The 16,996-nt window shown below is 45.7% G+C and overlaps 1 long non-coding RNA gene across 1 annotated transcript in view; it reads right to left on the reverse strand.

The window, feature by feature from the left end:
• Positions 1 to 16,602, reverse strand: part of LOC147638576 (uncharacterized) — a 22,536-nt gene extending 5,934 nt beyond the window's left edge. Inside the window, exons 1-2 of the long non-coding RNA XR_015265919.1 lie at positions 16,487 to 16,602; positions 16,217 to 16,338 (exon numbers count right to left, since the gene is read on the reverse strand). This is a non-coding gene — a long non-coding RNA (uncharacterized LOC147638576). The remainder of the gene's footprint in view (positions 1 to 16,216; positions 16,339 to 16,486) is intronic.
• Positions 16,603 to 16,996: the final 394 nt, after the last annotated feature.

A 16,996-nucleotide genomic window follows, 5' to 3' on the forward strand; every position in this document is an offset into this window, starting at 1 on the left:
AACAGGACGAGCTCAATGGGCAACCATCAAGATTGCAGAGGATTGTGTGGGCTTCCTGAATGTATGCACGCCAAACTCTGCAGCAGCAGGCACCTACAAAATTGTGGCCAAGGCCATAAGCCTAAGACTGCAACCCTTTCTCCCCGACTTTATTCATGGTACACACGGGTTTTGTTCAAGATACGAGTATTCTACACAAGATCTTCACCTTCTGGGAGGCAACCGCGTCGGTCAAGATGCATCAACAAGATCTCATTGTTCTCCTTCCTCGATTTCTAAAAAACCTATGACAAAGTAGATCGGGGCTTTCAAGAGGGGACAATGTGCAAGATGGGTTTCTCGGAGAGGAGTGGGTCCAAGGTGTTTCGGGACTCTACTCAGCTTCACACAGCCAAGTCTTTATTCAAGGAGCTAGAGGTGACAGATTTTCGCTTTCTTGCTTGGTCCGACAAGGGTGCACTCTAGCACCTTATCTCTTCCTGTTTGTTGACGAGGCCATGAGTAGTTTTCTCTCCGCCCAAGAGACCAGGCTCCAAGGATTGCATCCACACACAAGAGGAGCTGCTTGATTCTGAGTTTACCGATGACACGGCAACATACCTCTTGCGGGGCAAGGGGAACCTCCAAAGATTCGCCTAGGCGATTGAGATCTTCTGTTGTGCATCCGGAGCGCAAATTAACTAGCACAAGTCGTGTGGATTTTGGGTTGGCTCATCACCTACCCCGACTTGGCGTCCAGTTGAGGCTTTTCAGTGGGTCTCGAGGGGCACTCTAATTCGACTTGTTGGATGCCGCCTAGGCATTGACATCTCCCCTAAGCAACAGCTAGCCCCTCTTCTTTTGAGCATTCAGAAGAAGCTGCTACACTAGAGTTTTGCTAGGCTTCCCTTAGCTGGCCAAGTTGTGGTGGCGAACCAGGTTCTTCTCGCCACCATGTGGTACATCACCTCTTGCTGGTCTTTCTCTCAAGCCTGTATTGGTCTTTCTTTGCGGCCTTTATTGGTCAGGTTCATCAGCGTTTGATCCGGAACCTCTGTAGGCTAGCAACGAGACGGGAGACCTACACAAGCCAAGGTGACTCGAAGAGTAATCATTCAACTACGATGCAGAGGGGGCTAAGGCATCATCGACCCCTCCATGGAGAGTCGTGCTCTATTGGACAAGTTGATTGTTCGAGATTTTCTTCCAAGTGGTGAGCCTTGGAAGGACTTCCTCCTGGCTGGGATCTCCGCCAGCACCTCGACCCTTGGCCTTAGCACGAGATGGATTTTCACACAGATGTGGACAAGTGACTTTAGCCCAACATTTGAGAACAGATTTACAACCAATCTCTTGCATTCTTGGGATCATCTCACACTGGCCCTTTATTAATCAACTCCAGTAGCCTCCGAGGAGCATCTTCGACAACCTCTGATATGGAAGACTAGAACCCCATGGTCCATCTGCCTAGTGGCCACATGCTCACAACTCATCTACACATATCATGGAGAGCTTTGAGCACAGACCCCGCTAGGTCACTTGGAGATTGGCTTACATTCAGACAATTGCCCCCATAGGCCTAGTAGAGGAGCCTTATTGGGATTCGGGGCAGAGACAGACTTAGCCTTGACATCGACTCCTCCATCCCTCTGGAGTGGCTAGCCCCAACTACTCCCCCGCAACGACTAGGAGTGTTCACCATTCATGATATACCCTTGGCAGTTCATGGCACGGATGAGAGCTCCACCTTACTCACCTTCTCTATTGGGCTTCATGGCAGGCTGGAGACAGCAAGGACCCCCTTAGAGGATTTCAGGACATGCACCTTTGTCACATGCACTATGCACTGTAGTGCATGGTGACAAGATGGCTCATCATCGGTGCTTCATTGTACAGCAATAGGACCCTTTAGGATATGCTATTGTGTTATGTCGTGGCCCCATTGTAATCCTCAGTCCATGTCACAAGATGGGGAACGCGGAACAACAATATAATAGACCAACACTTCAAATACCAAACAGAGCATGGAAACACAGTGGAAGAACCATGAACAATACAATATAAATACACCGCACTGAGGCAGAACGGCCGACCCCCGTAGGAACTTCTTTATTGAGATGGAAGCTTTTACAATACACCAAGGTGCGGGTGCATACGGTACCGGATTTTCCACAAAGCATCAGCACATGCCCAGATCTCAGCCAAGATAGAAACATAGCTCCAAAAAGCCATCCGATAGACTGTCTCAAAACAATCCCATAATCAGCCCATAAACTGTCCATAAAAAAAACTTGGTACCGAGCCCTAAATTCCGTGCCCAATCAGCCCCATAACAGAGCCATAAATCAGCCCCAGCGGAGCTCGCGGGCTCTCAGATCAGCCCCAAAACAGTCCATAAACCATCCCCAGAAGAGCTCTCAAAACTATCCCACATTCCTCCCAAAATAGTCCTAGAAAGGAGTCAATCAGCTCTGTCAGGTTCTGGGAGAAAGCGACCAGCCATGTGGCTGTCTTGGAGAAAGTCAAGCAGCTCTGTGGGAGGTTTGGAAGAAGTCAACCAGCCCAGTAGAGGGTATGGAGCAAGTCGGCCAGCCCTATAGAAGGCATAGAACAAGTCGGTCAGCTGAAACAGCCCCGAATCTGTTGTACGGCCAGCACAAGAGAGAGTGTTCCCAACTACTACCCCTTCTTCCTTCTACGAATCTAGCCCATCCTTCCTTTTGTTGGAGTCGGCCAGCTCTTTTTAGCCCCTTGCTTTTCCCCCTTTTGCCAAAAGTGGCCTTAGCTACCAAAAATAACTACTTTTAAGCTTTTTTCCCAAACTTGCTCCCCAAGCTAGAGCTAGGCGCCCTTTTTTGTCCACATAGACCTGTCCAAAAGTAATAATATGTCCAGCCCTTTGTAAAAAATATGTGAAAACACTGACTTATCATTTTAATGATGAAAATCCCATAGTGCTCATGCTGCATAGCCATCTGTCAGGCCAAAACTTTGCTGGTTCATGCTCCCATTTTCTTATGTGAAAAAATCCTCGTTCACACCTTGGTTCCACCTAGTGTGTGAAACACTAGTCAAGACGGGTGAAGAGACCAAATGGTGACAGTCCAAGATATGTCAGGCACAAGCTATGTCGGTCATTCCTCAGCCCTAGAGTGTGAGTCAGCCAATCAAGTCCCTTAACCCACTTGGAGAGAATCATTCATGCATATAGAGTCAGTAGAAACCTTAAGGTTTGCATTAGAAAGCATTCTACGTTTGCATAGCATTCATTCCATATGCATATACATCATTGCAGAAGCATTAGAATATCATTCAGCTTTATTCCATATTTTCTAGCATTTTACACACATTATTTTCAGCATAAGCAAGTCGTGTAGCATTTATTACTAAAGTCGGCCAGCTTTATAGCTGACCAACCAGCAACCTTGTTCATATAAATAGCACCGCTTCATTCCATATGATCTCATCTCATCATCAAATCATAAGCGATTCAGTCGTCAACTGTGGGAATATCATCGCTTGAACATCTTGAGCATTCATCATCAAAACGCAGCATCCAGAATTCAGCCAAGGAAGGAGGCGCTTCAATCCTTGCGAGACTGGAACATGGTCTGGAGGACCACCTAAGTGAAAAGATGCAAGGGAGAAGAGAGCTTGAGCTCTTGCAAGCACACACTCACACAAACCCTAGAAGAGAACACACAAGGTGAGAGGCTGAAAAATATTCTTTTTCTTCACACAACAAAAGAGGTCTACAAAGAAGATAAAGTGACTAACACACATAATAGAGTATATACAAGTGGTCCATAATGTGAACACACTAAGAGGAGTGGGTAGATGTGGACTAATCAATGTAGTCCAGCTGTCAAATCTCTAGGGAAGATATGTCGATGCCAACTACCAAACCCGCCAGTGATATAAATGTCGAACGGTCATGCAAGCGCCTTGTGAGTGTCAGCTCATGTTGAGCTTGATATCTCAACACTCCCCCTCAAGCTCAACTCCAGCTCATGAACTCCAAGCATATCTTGAAATCTGTAGAGCTTCTCAACTCCTAAGGCCTTCGTGTTGAAGATGTCAACAACCTGATCCTGTGTGCTGACGTAGGCCAAGTCGATGTTGCCTACCAAGACTCTCTCCCTGATGAAGTGGTAATGTACCTCAATGTGTTTCGTCCGCGCATGGAAAACTGGGTTCCTCGCCAACTGAATACTACTAAGATTGTCACAATATATGACAACCTTTCTCTCCACATGCAACCCCAAATCAGCAAGTAGCTTGCGTAACAAAGCTACCTCACACTCTGCCACCGCAACTCCTCTGTACTCTGCCTCTATGCTCGATAAGGCAACTATGGGCTGCTTCTTGCTACTCCATGTCACAACAACACTCCCCAATGAAAATATAAATCCACTGGTAGATCTCCTGTCTGAGATGCTACTTGCCCAATCTACATCTGTGTACCCATATAGCTCCGATGGTACACCTACAGCATAAAACAATGCATAATCAACAGTGGCCCTCAAATACCGAAGTGTGCGTCGCACAATGTCAAGATGTGGTTTGCACGGAACCTGAATAAACTGACTCTCTAAGCCAACAGTGTAGCTCAAATCTGGCTTACCGATTGTGACATAGATCAAACTCCCCACAATCTTCTTGTACACAGTGGGATCCTTCAACACATAACCTACATCCGCACTAAGCTTACCATTTTGATCTAATGGCACCGAGATTGGCTTACAATCAACCATCCCACACTTAGACAACATGTCCAACGCATACTCTCTGTGACAATCAAATACCCTCACGTGTGCGAATGACCTCAATTTCCAAAAAGTAGCGCAGATCTCCAAAATCTTTCATCTCAAACTTTCGTTTAAGAAGACTTTTCACATGCTCAATCTCATCCAAGTTATCAGCCCCAACAATAAGATCATCTACAAGCCTCGTGTTAGGTGACCTGTTTATAAGGTGAACGGCTGTCATAACAGCTTCAGTCCAAAACCATGAGGTAATGCAGCATGTGACAACATAGAACGGACCTTCTCTTGAATGGTCCTGTTCATCCTCTCTGCTGTCTGTCACGACCCTGTGTTTTTCTCTGGACAAGATGCAGATGTGCACGGGGACATGGTGGACAGTGTGAATGGCATCAGGTGGGAGTGAAGATGGAAGCCCATGTGTGGATAACCCCATGTGTGAAAGGGGGCAAAGAGACATTAATTAAAAAGGTTTTATAACCTTTGGTGGCCATAAAATTAATGTTTTAAAAGGTTTCAAAACCTTAGGAGGCCACTAAGCAATATTTAGAGGTTACACCACTTTTGGAGCCACACGACTTTCTTCTCCCTCTCTCTAGCTTTTTGGGAGTAGGCGTGCATAAGGGCTGCGTGGAGAAGAGCAAGTCGGCTGCTGCAGGTTTTCTTACTACTGGTCCTGGAACAGGCCGTACAGCACTGTACGGACAGCAGGTACAGTGTACGGCTGCTGCAGGTACAGGCTGCGCAGATCAGGCTGCTACAGGTATAGGCGGTGCAGGCAGGTCAGGCAGCTGCAGTTGCACTTTCAGGCGGCGCAGGCAGGTGTACGACTGCATGCATATGTGTACGGACAGGTACAGCTGGTACAGGCGGCTGCTGTACGACAGCTGATACAGGAGACAGCTACACACGATTTGGTATGGGTGTTTGCTGGTGTCGACCTGTTCGGATAGGTGGTTGCAGGCGTGTGTTTTTTTTGGAGGACGCCGTGCTTTTGCAGAAAAGTAGACAGAGGCTGGTTTCTCTGGACATAAAAGTGAACAGGGGCTGGATATTCATGAACATAGACATCATGTCGATGGCGTTCATCTGATGGAGCTTTCAGCCTTTCTATGCTTTGATTCGGGACTGTTTTGGGACAGTTTATGGGCTGTTTTTGTTTGGTCGCAAATTCAGCATGTGCTTGGGTTTTTGACTACAAGTACAGGTCTTGTGGTTATGTTTCTTGGCATGGGAGTGATGCAAGCTCGCATGGCTGCGTGCTCATGGAGCAGATTGCTTTCTTCCTGCTAGAAAGGAACAGAGGGACCTACAGTTACGAGAATCTCTATGTTGCCAGATGTTTCATGTGGGAACAGGTAACTAGATGTATGGAGACAGGGCATAAGTTTCAAAGGGAAACAGGCCTAAGGGTTTCATGTGGAAACAGGTCGTAGGTTTTCTCGAAGAAACATGTTTTTGGGTTTCTCCAGGAGATAGGTCACATGCAGGCAAAAGGTACAGGAGTGGACACATGTTTGGTACAGCCTTGCTACTGATATGACAGGGGACAGGGAATCCATGACAGAGATGGACAGTACCCTTGGAAGGTAGAGAGGGTTGGTACAGGTGTGTCAACTGTATGCTATGCTATGCTGTGATGCGAGTACTCTTTTGAGAGACAGTTTGGGAGTCTGTGTTGTGATGCAGAAGCACTGGATGGTCAGGGTGTGATGCTGTTCATAGTGTGAGAGGCTATGGATGGATGTGGCAGCCTTGATCATGGGAGAAAGCTTCTGTATGCAGGCTCAATGTGTGAAGGATCTTTTGATATGAACAATGGCTGGATTTATTTGTGGATGCCGTGTGGACAAGAAGCCAGATGCAGGTTCTTTGCAGGCTTCAGGAGTTCTACTGGGACGGCTGAGTTCCCAGCCTTATATTGTAATCAAAGCTCTTAAAATCAATTAAAGAAATACCGCAAGGGGCGCCACTGCGATTTGGGGCCAATCGGTGTCCGTGTACTATTTGCAGGAGCACTCTAGCTCCCCCTGTTTGTTTTCCTTTTCTAGGTCCTCAATGGTGTTGAAGTGTTTTATGTGCAAATGTTTGTTCCACCGCCCTTTGGTTTTCTTTGTGAAGGCCGGTTTCAAGGTTCCGTTGCCGGGACACATCGTCGACTTTCTCAAGTAGGCGAGTCCGTGGTTGCTTTGGTCGGGACAATCGCCAACTTTCCTAAGGGGGCGAGCTCGTGGTTGTCTCATGAGAGTCACATCAAAAGCTTCAACATGAGGAAAGTGAAAAGAAAGTGCAGGACATAGTACAGGATTGTGTGTCTTTGCCTATATGAGGTAAAGAGCAAGAGCTGAAGATGAAGTTCAGGAGAAAAGACACCAAGGACAAGAAGTAGTCGGCCAGGAACAAGAAGCAGTTGAAGTGTTATGGTGCAGGAGATGCGTTGAAGGCTATGGCTTTCGACAGTTTGTCACCAGTGGTATCTTCATAGAGGCTTCATGGGTTCTGAAGACAGTTTCTTTCTATGTTTAGCAGTGGTGATCTACTATGCTTCATCGAGGACTTGTGCTTATCACTTGGGTGGAGTGCAAGCAGGTTTTGGGTGCCTGAGGATGTATCAGATGAGGCTCAGACGGAAGCAGAGGAACTTGACGAGGTTCTTATTCCCGAGCAGATACTGGCACATAAGGTACAGGGTAAAGTTTCCCGTCGCTATCCTGTGAAGTTCAAGAGCTGTTCACTGATGGATACCAAGTGGATGGAGGAGGTTCACTGATGGATGCGGAGTGGATGGAGGAGGGTGACTTAGCAGATTCACCTCAGGAGTTGCAGCTTTATCTTGATGCCTATCAGTTGGAGTCGACTCTTGTTACGACTCATTCAGGTTCAGCAGAGCATAGATCTGGAGCATTGCCTGATGCTCAAGAGGGGGGTAGCACCTCCACTCCCTTGTTGTTACAGACAGGCTCATTTGTTATCTAGGAGTCGCTTGGTGACATCTTTGTATTCACCCGAAGGTACTGAGGCTGACAGTACATCTGCTTATGGGACTTCTATGATCTTGTGTTCTAGACACATGAGATGGTAAAGTTGGGTATGGTTCACAGTCGGCCGCACCTTGAACTATAACTGCAACTATGGATAACTCTATGGAGGGCATAAGTCTTGCGAGCAGTCCTAGAGTTGGTTTGGTTCATGGAAATATGGATCGAACTTTGTTTGTGCATGTATGCATACACTTTTTGAGGTAGAGGTATTTTTGTATTCTGGTGCCATTGGATCCTGGTACCATTGAGAATACATTGGGAAATACTCTGCATTGTGTCATGTGCTGCATGTATGTTTGTATGATACATCAAGTGCTTTATTATGTTCATGGATGCACCACTCGGTGTGACTCCTGCGGGATGGCCATGAGACATATGTGGGAAAGTACTTGGTAGATGTAGTGTTTGGATGCATTGATTGCTTTCATATGCTCATGTTGTACCATCAGTCATGGGTCCTGCGGAATGCCCATGGGCGTAAGGCTTGCGAGCAGCCCTCAGACTGTTACTTTGGAGTAGGTAGAGCATTTTGAGGAGCATATTGTTTGCGAATGCATATGTGTGTCATGCATATGTGTGTCATATGTAGAATGATGCATGGTTTTGTTTTTGGCTAACACAGTTAACGTGTTTCCATTTGGTTTTAGACTTTTGCTGTAGGTTCTGAAGGAACAAGCAAGAGGACAGTGTGGCTTATTGTGCAGGATGATTATTTTATCACCCAGATGCATTGGAAGGCCATTGTTTTTGTCCTATGGGGATTCTTTGCTCATAAGATGCTTTACTGTGCCATTGAGTGCAATCGAGGACGCTTGCCATTTTTCAAGAGGGGGGTATGTCACGACCCTGTGTTTTTCTCTGGACAAGATGCAGATGTGCACGGGGACATGGTGGACAGTGTGAATGGCATCAGGTGGGAGTGAAGATGGAAGCCCATGTGTGGATAACCCCATGTGTGAAAGGGGGCAAAGAGACATTAATTAAAAAGGTTTTATAACCTTTGGTGGCCATAAAATTAATGTTTTAAAAGGTTTCAAAACCTTAGGAGGCCACTAAGCAATATTTAGAGCTTACACCACTTTTGGAGCCACACGACTTTCTTCTCCCTCTCTCTAGCTTTTTGGGAGTAGGCGTGCATAAGGGCTGCGTGGAGAAGAGCAAGTCGGCTGTTGCTGCAGGTTTTCTGACTACTGGTCCTGGAACAGGCCGTACAGCACTGTACGGACAGCAGGTAAAGTGTACGGCTGCTGCAGGTACAGGCTGCGCAGATCAGGCTGCTACAGGTATAGGCGGCGCAGGCAGGTCAGGCAGCTGCAGTTGCACTTTCAGGCGGCGCAGGCAGGTGTACGACTGCATGCATATGTGTACGGACAGGTACAGCTGGTACAGGCGGCTGCTGTACGACAGTTGATACAGGAGACAGCTACACACGATTTGGTATGGGTGTTTGCTGGTGTCGACCTGTTCGGATAGGTGGTTGCAGGCGTGTGTTTTTTTTGGAGGACGCCGTGCTTTTGCAGAAAAGTAGACAGAGGCTGGTTTCTCTGGACATAAAAGTGAACAGGGGCTGGATATTCATGAACATAGACATCATGTCGATGGCGTTCATCTGATGGAGCTTTCAGCCTTTCTATGCTTTGATTCGGGACTGTTTTGGGACAGTTTATGGGCTGTTTTTGTTTGGTCGCAAATTCAGCATGTGCTTGGGTTTTTGACTACAAGTACAGGTCTTGTGGTTATGTTTCTTGGCATGGGAGTGATGCAAGCTCGCATGGCTGCGTGCTCATGGAGCAGATTGCTTTCTTCCTGCTAGAAAGGAACAGAGGGACCTACAGTTACGAGAATCTCTATGTTGCCAGATGTTTCATGTGGGAACAGGTAACTAGATGTATGGAGACAGGGCATAAGTTTCAAAGGGAAACAGGCCTAAGGGTTTCATGTGGAAACAGGTCGTAGGTTTTCTCGAAGAAACATGTTTTTTGGGTTTCTCCAGGAGATAGGTCACATGCAGGCAAAAGGTACAGGAGTGGACACATGTTTGGTACAGCCTTGCTACTGATATGACAGGGGACAGGGAATCCATGACAGAGATGGACAATACCCTTGGAAGGTAGAGAGGGTTGGTACAGGTGTGTCAACTGTATGCTATGCTATGCTGTGATGCGAGTACTCTTTTGAGAGACAGTTTGGGAGTCTGTGTTGTGATGCAGAAGCACTGGATGGTCAGGGTGTGATGCTGTTCATAGTGTGAGAGGCTATGGATGGATGTGGCAGCCTTGATCATGGGAGAAAGCTTCTGTATGCAGGCTCAATGTGTGAAGGATCTTTTGATATGAACAATGGCTGGATTTATTTGTGGATGCTGTGTGGACAAGAAGCCAGATGCAGGTTCTTTGCAGGCTTCAGGAGTTCTACTGGGACGACTGAGTTCCCAGCCTTATATTGTAATCAAAGCTCTTAAAATCAATTAAAGAAATACCGCAAGGGGCGCCACTGCGATTTGGGGCCAATCGGTGTCCGTGTACTATTTGCAGGAGCACTCTAGCTCCCCCTGTTTGTTTTCCTTTTCTAGGTCCTCAATGGTGTTGAAGTGTTTTATGTGCAAATGTTTGTTCCACCGCCCTTTGGTTTTCTTTCTGAAGGCCGGTTTCACTGTCCCATTTTGTGGAGGATCATAAGGAGTAGAGAGCTCCCTCTTGATGCCTTTAGCATCACAAAAATCTTGAAACTGTTTGGACATATACTCTCCACCATTGTCGAAACGCAAAGCCTTCAGTGTTTTGCCAGTTTGATTCTCAACAAGAGCAACAAACTTCTCAAACACTGAGAATGTATCACTCTTCAAACGAAGAGGATAAACCCACACCTTGCGTGTGGCATCATCTATAAAAGACACAAAGTATTTTGCCCCTCCCAAAGAAAGCTGAGGCATCTCACATACATCTGTATGCACAAGCTCTAACTGAGCATCTTTCTGTCCAAGAGCTTTCTTGTGGGGGCACTGGAGTTGCCTGCCATATATACAATGCTCACAAAACTGAAAACTTGAAAACTTTAGAGAAGGCAAGTAACCCAAACGAGACAATTGCTCCATTCCTTTGACACTCATGTGTCCCAACCGACTATGCCACATAGAGATTTCCGACAACTCAGTTGCATTTACATTAGCATGGTGACAAACACCTGCATGCATGAAGTAAAGAGTGTCCACCTTAGAGCCTCTAGCAACAACCAGTGAGCCCTTACTAATCTTCCACTTTCCACGACCAAATGTGGTAACATAATCAGCATCATCAAGCTGTCCAGTAGAAAGCAGGTTCTTCTTGATCTCAGGCACATGCCTGACATCATGGAGCATAAGTTGTGAGCCATCTGAAAACACAAGCCTCACATCACCTCTGCCAAGAATCTTGCCTGCATGGTTATCACCCAAATAAACTACTCCTTCATTGCCAGTAGTATACCTGACAAACAAGTCTCTGCAACCTGTGACATGAAAGGAGGCACCTGAATCAATGATCCATGAGTGCATACCATGACCACCTGTAAGAAGTGAATGGGCATCAAGTGAAGACGTAAATAGGACCTCATCCTCACTGTCACCTACATGTGACATTGATTTCTTCAATCTTGACTCCACTTTTGCCCTTTGGCTTTACATCTTTGGCTTCATCTTTGTCTTTGTCTTTGCCTTTTCCCTTTTCCTTTTGATCATTTTTCCATTTGTAGCATTGCTTTTTGATGTGTCCCTTCTTGCCACAATAATGGCATTCCAAATCTTTTTTGGAACGAGACTTGCTCCTTCCCCGTTCTTGGCTTTTTCCCCTTTTTCTTTTGATAGGCTTGTGCTGCTTCTTCTCGAGCAACACATTATAGCACTGGGTTTGCCAAATATCATAGTTATGTGAGCCTTCAAGCTTCTTGATGTGAAGCAATGAAGAGCTCTCACTTGTGGTTGCCATAGCAATATGCAACCTGTCAATGCCTGACTCCCTGCAAAATGTGCAAACACTGCACCAAAAAGCACACAAAGTGTTCACAGTTGTTCTCCCAAGCTTTATCTCCCACTGCGGAAGCAAGAATGCAACTTTTCTCCCACTATATGTGATGAAATCACCAAAATCTGGTTGCTGCAGATTTAGGACAGCACCTTAAATGTGCTCTGTTGCCCTTCCAAAGTACTGTACAGCAATACTAAGTGCTCACCTGTGATGTACCAAACCTGTACCGGCAAGTACAGCAGCTGAAATTGAACCTTTTGCTCACTCAAATCAATGTGCAGCCATGCCAAAACTTGTACAAAGCTGTACCAAATTTGTACCAGCAGGAACAACAGCAATAAATGCTCTCCTGGCTGTCCAAATGAGTGAAAATCAAACTTTTACAGTCCCGAACACTGCATACAACAGTCCCGAACAGAAATTGGGCAAAAGCCCCTTGACTGCAAGCTGATTTCTGAGGATTCAAGGCATAAATGTCTTGCCTGCTGCTTTGCCAAGCTTAACAAGTATAAAATCTTGAAAAGCCCCTTGATTTAAGATCAATTGCTGATCATACATGGTACATTGACGCACATGAAGGCATCCAGAGTCTTCACGATGCTTCCTCCTGGCCACACTCCTTACCGCCGACTTCAAAGTTGTCACCGCCTTCGTCTGTAGCCGGCGCTACACGCGACAAGGAGTTTTGTTGGCGTCGCCTCCGCTCGAGATCACGTGTTCGTTTCACGCTAAGGCTCTCACCGAAGCTATTCGTACTGCAGGAAGCCTGCTCCGCCTGCGTGTACACACCCGCCTGATGCGACTGGTTCAACGGAGAAATGGCTGACCGCCACCTTCTCTTTCCGCTCACCTGCCTGCAACACCCAAGCCAGTCACTTGCTTCGCTTGTAATGGGAGCCTACAAATACAGCATATAGAGCCGTCAATTTTGCTGCCCTGCACTGGAGGTGTGTGAAGCGAAGGCTACAGAGATGAAATCAGTGGCACTTGCTGCTAGCTCCGATACCAGTTGAAGGGGAGAGTTAATTAGGGTTAGGTTAGAGTTCATGTGTGGGAGACATACACAGAGAAGCAAGGGAGAGAGAGAGAGACATATGTGGGGATAAGTCAACTCACCAAGATGAGTGTGTGACTCCCCTATCACACATGTATATTGCACTAGTACACATAGTGCACTTAGTACATTAAAAGTACTAAGTGTACTATATACTATAACTTATGGGCTTGTACACACTATAAGGGTGGGCATAATGCCTTTACCCCAACACCCGGGGGACTAGGGCCTTTGACACACTTGTTGATCCCATCAATGCATATTAAAACATTTAAACATAAAAGCTAGACAAAAACATCCACAAATGCTGAAAATGAAGCTTGCCCGTGTGACACCGCATAAAGGCCGAAATGGGCCGACCCCCCCCCTTGGAGTATTTTATTTCCTAAGGAGAATAATACTCTCCCCACGGGAGATGCCGGATTATCCATATACAAATGCCATAACACAGCCCAACACGAGGCTACCAAGCCGGAACATAGGCTGTAGAAATGCCGAGCCAACAACATAATCCATATACCTCCGTGTGGGTACTGATTCTTCCCCAAAAACCACGGGTCTTCATGCAATAGAGCTGGTACAACTCTCCATTCAACCGGTACAACAGGTACAATGACTGGTACAGCCGATACAGTGGTTGGTACAGTCGGTACGATGGTTGGTATAGCAAGTACAAATGTTGGTACAGCATATACAATGACTTGTACAGTAGGTACAGTGGCTGGCACAGCAAGTACAGAAGCGGGTATAACCGATACAATGGATGGTACAAGTACAAGTACAAGGACTGGTACAGCCAATACAATGGCTGGTACAACAAGTACAAAGACTGGTACAAGTACAATGGCTAAAAATCATAATAAATGATTAAATACCCTTGCCTTTAGTATTTCTTCACGATAGAAGCCTCCAAAACAATCCCCAACAGCTGGTATTCTTCATGGGCAGCTTTCAAGAGTGAGAGAAAGAGAGTAGCCATCATTAGGGCAGCCTGTAACAATGGTAGAGGCTAGTGTGCAGCAAGAGAGCCTCTATTAATGAAGATAGAGGGCTCCAATTTATAGATTTGGGCCTCCCATGAGCTAAAATGGCAAGAGAAGGCTACAATGACAAGTAGAGAGCCACACAATAGCTAAAGTGACAAGTGTGAGGCCACTTGTCTCACTTTGATCCACTTTCTAAAGTGTGAGGCCACTTGTCTCACTTTGGTCCACTTTCTTGCCACATGTCCCAATCTAAGAGATGGTCCTTCCATAAACTTTATCTCTAAAAATATCCCAACTGGTAGACATTCTGTCATAGGCACTTTGCCAACTCTTGGTATCTGCTCAATTCCAGATGTAATGACGCAAACAGAATTTCCATCGAAGTCGGGCCAAAAATAGCAACTCTCCTAAATTTTAGGAGTGTGGTCCTTTGTATTCTAGAATAATCCCCCATTCCCAAAGCTTGTACTTTCCAAATATTTAGACATCCTGGAGTCCACCAGACCCCTTTCATACTGGGAAATGTCCAGGCTAGTGACAGCCGACTGGCTGCCTATGTCCTCTATGGCCAAAGTATTGCCCTTATGGGCTAGCCAAGCTATGGACTGGCCTTTGGCTAGCCCATAGACCTATCAATGCATCTACATGCAACTACTGGAAGACCTATACTAGGGATTTGACATTCTACATGCCCTTACTAATGAATCAAGTGGGTAAGAAGACTCACATGCAGACTCTCTATGGCTGTGGAGACTCACCTACGTAGCTCGTGCCTTACATGTCCCGGTTTGGGGCTCACAATGGGGCCACGGCATACGACAAATATTCCTAAAAAGATAAAATACTATTGATAAATGTTGCACTGATGTAGAGCCAGTGTGTCACATAGCACTCCAGTGGAAGGTGCAGTGACATCTGCACCGTCACCTTCTCCGATGTTGGGGCAGCTTCCCGCCATTTGTGCACCACCCTCGTCATCCACACTCGTTGTCTATTGTAGGCATTTGTGGACATAGAAGCCGGGCTTGTTTTAGAAAAAGCATAGCAAACATGGGCATGAGCTTTTCTAAAGGGCTGCCCAGATTATTGCCAAAGAAAAAGTGCCATGTGTGTGTCTGATTTAGGATAATGCCTAATTTGGGACCTTAGTTACTTTTCTTTGTTAAAAAAGGAAGCGCTAGCTTTTTTAAGCTGCACATGTCTTTTTTTAGCATGTAGAGTGGGCACAAGGCTTTTGTTCAAAAACAGGTATTTAGTGAGTTGTTTTGTTTTTTTTAAAAAACAAAAAAGCATACTCACTCTCATAAATACACACCTCCTATACAAGGCTAAACCATCCAAGCGATTTTTCAAAACTTTGGGACAAAACCAACGAGGAACAGGGACCATCATACTTTGCTTTCTGCACACAAAACTTGGGAAGCCTGGGCTGACAAAGATGCAAGGGCCCATGCCTTTATCTTCAGTACCATGATGATGTATTCCATGGACATGATGTAACATTTTGGTCTCATAGTGTTACATACAGAAGCTCGGTAGAAGAATCGATAACTTCAATGCTCAGAATTTAGCAATCATTCATGATGAAGATAACGCACAATACAGAGAGATATGTGTAGAAATAGAGAGAGAGAGAGAGAGAGAGAGAGAACAAAGTATGGGCTCCCGAATACCCTCTGTAGGGCCCCCACCATGAATGGTGTATTTGCTTTATTAGAATGATGTAAATTTGAAATAAAGACTAGTTCTTGAGCTACACTTCTTCACTTTTGTTGAGCACTGGGCACTTTCCCTTGGCTGTCCTGGCCATTGAAACACGGCAACCCTTTGTGAATAATGAGATGAAAAGACTGATTTCTAACTTGGGTATTTACACCCCTTTCATGAGCAAGTCGGCTGGTTCTTAATCCTCTCCACCACCTGCTAGAATCTCATCCTTCAAACACAACATCATCCACAAGAAGCAAAAAATTTTGACCAAGTTCAAGGACCAGGACCCCATGAAGCCCCAAGGTTGGATAAAGATTGCTTCAAGGAGAACAAGCAGGAGGAGATGTCACTTGCACACCCGTTAAGTGTTTGCTGGGAGCTAAACAATCTTTAAAGAAAGGTTTATTGGCTGATCAAAAGCCTGCTGGTGGTCAACCGAAAACTCTAGCAAACGCGTGATCCTTAGATAAAATTAAAAGCGCTGAAGAAGAATGAGTGCTACTCATACGAAGCGTAATCAGGATTCGGCTAGTAAACAAACGTTTTTAAAGAAGGATCACCGATTAGGGTTTCAACATTAATCTGTCATTAATCTTGCAAACAAACCTACTGCAGTCTGCAGACAGCATCAGATGGGAGAGAGAGAGAGAGAGAGTGTGTGTGTGTGTGTGTGTGCGCGTACATTAGCGGCAACATCGTCGGTACTGCCCTTATCCGGGACTCCATCCAGGTCTGTTTCTTCCCGATCCGCCTCCGGAATATCTCCCCCATACACCTCGTGCTCCTCCTCCATCCCGCCAAAACCTTAAAAGCCCCTAAATTAACTGCAGAGCGCAGAAAACCTAACCCTAGAACCTGGCATTGAAAGAAATAACTATCGAAAAAAGAAATCCCTAACCATAAACACAGGAGAAGGAATCGACAGAAAGCAGAAACAAAGAGATGAGCTTACCGCGGAAGGGGAAGTGAGTGTGCTGTCGAAGATGGCGTGTGTGCTGTCGGAGATGGCGGGTGTCTATTTAAATTTTGGTTTGCTAGAAGGGGTGGGTTAGATATGGCACCAAAAATGTCTTACATTTCCATTAAATATATTCTTTGACATTTTCAAGAATAAGACTGTTTTTCTAGGGTTTCATTTAGTATGTAATGATGAATGCTTGAAAAAAAAAATTATTTACTAGTGGGCTGACTTGTCAAATTCCTAGAGTAATAGGAGCGTACCTCTCCTCAAACCTCCGAATTGCCCCTCGAACTTCCAAATTCTTGCCATGTGGCAGCTTCGTGAAACTCTTTCTTTATATAATATAGAGAAGGGTAGTGTGGCGTCGGTATGTGGGGGGCTGGTGATACTGGTGATCCGGCTTTGGTTATGACATCAAAGATAACTCGTGTGCACTGACGCAGTTATACCTCTACATTAATCAGTGATCATGAAACAATATCACACAAGACTCGTCGCATC

The sequence above is a fragment of the Cibotium barometz genome, chromosome 5 (assembly GCF_041138505.1).
Source record: "Cibotium barometz isolate CiBa-2024 chromosome 5, ASM4113850v1, whole genome shotgun sequence".
Lineage (NCBI taxonomy): Eukaryota > Viridiplantae > Streptophyta > Polypodiopsida > Cyatheales > Cibotiaceae > Cibotium > Cibotium barometz.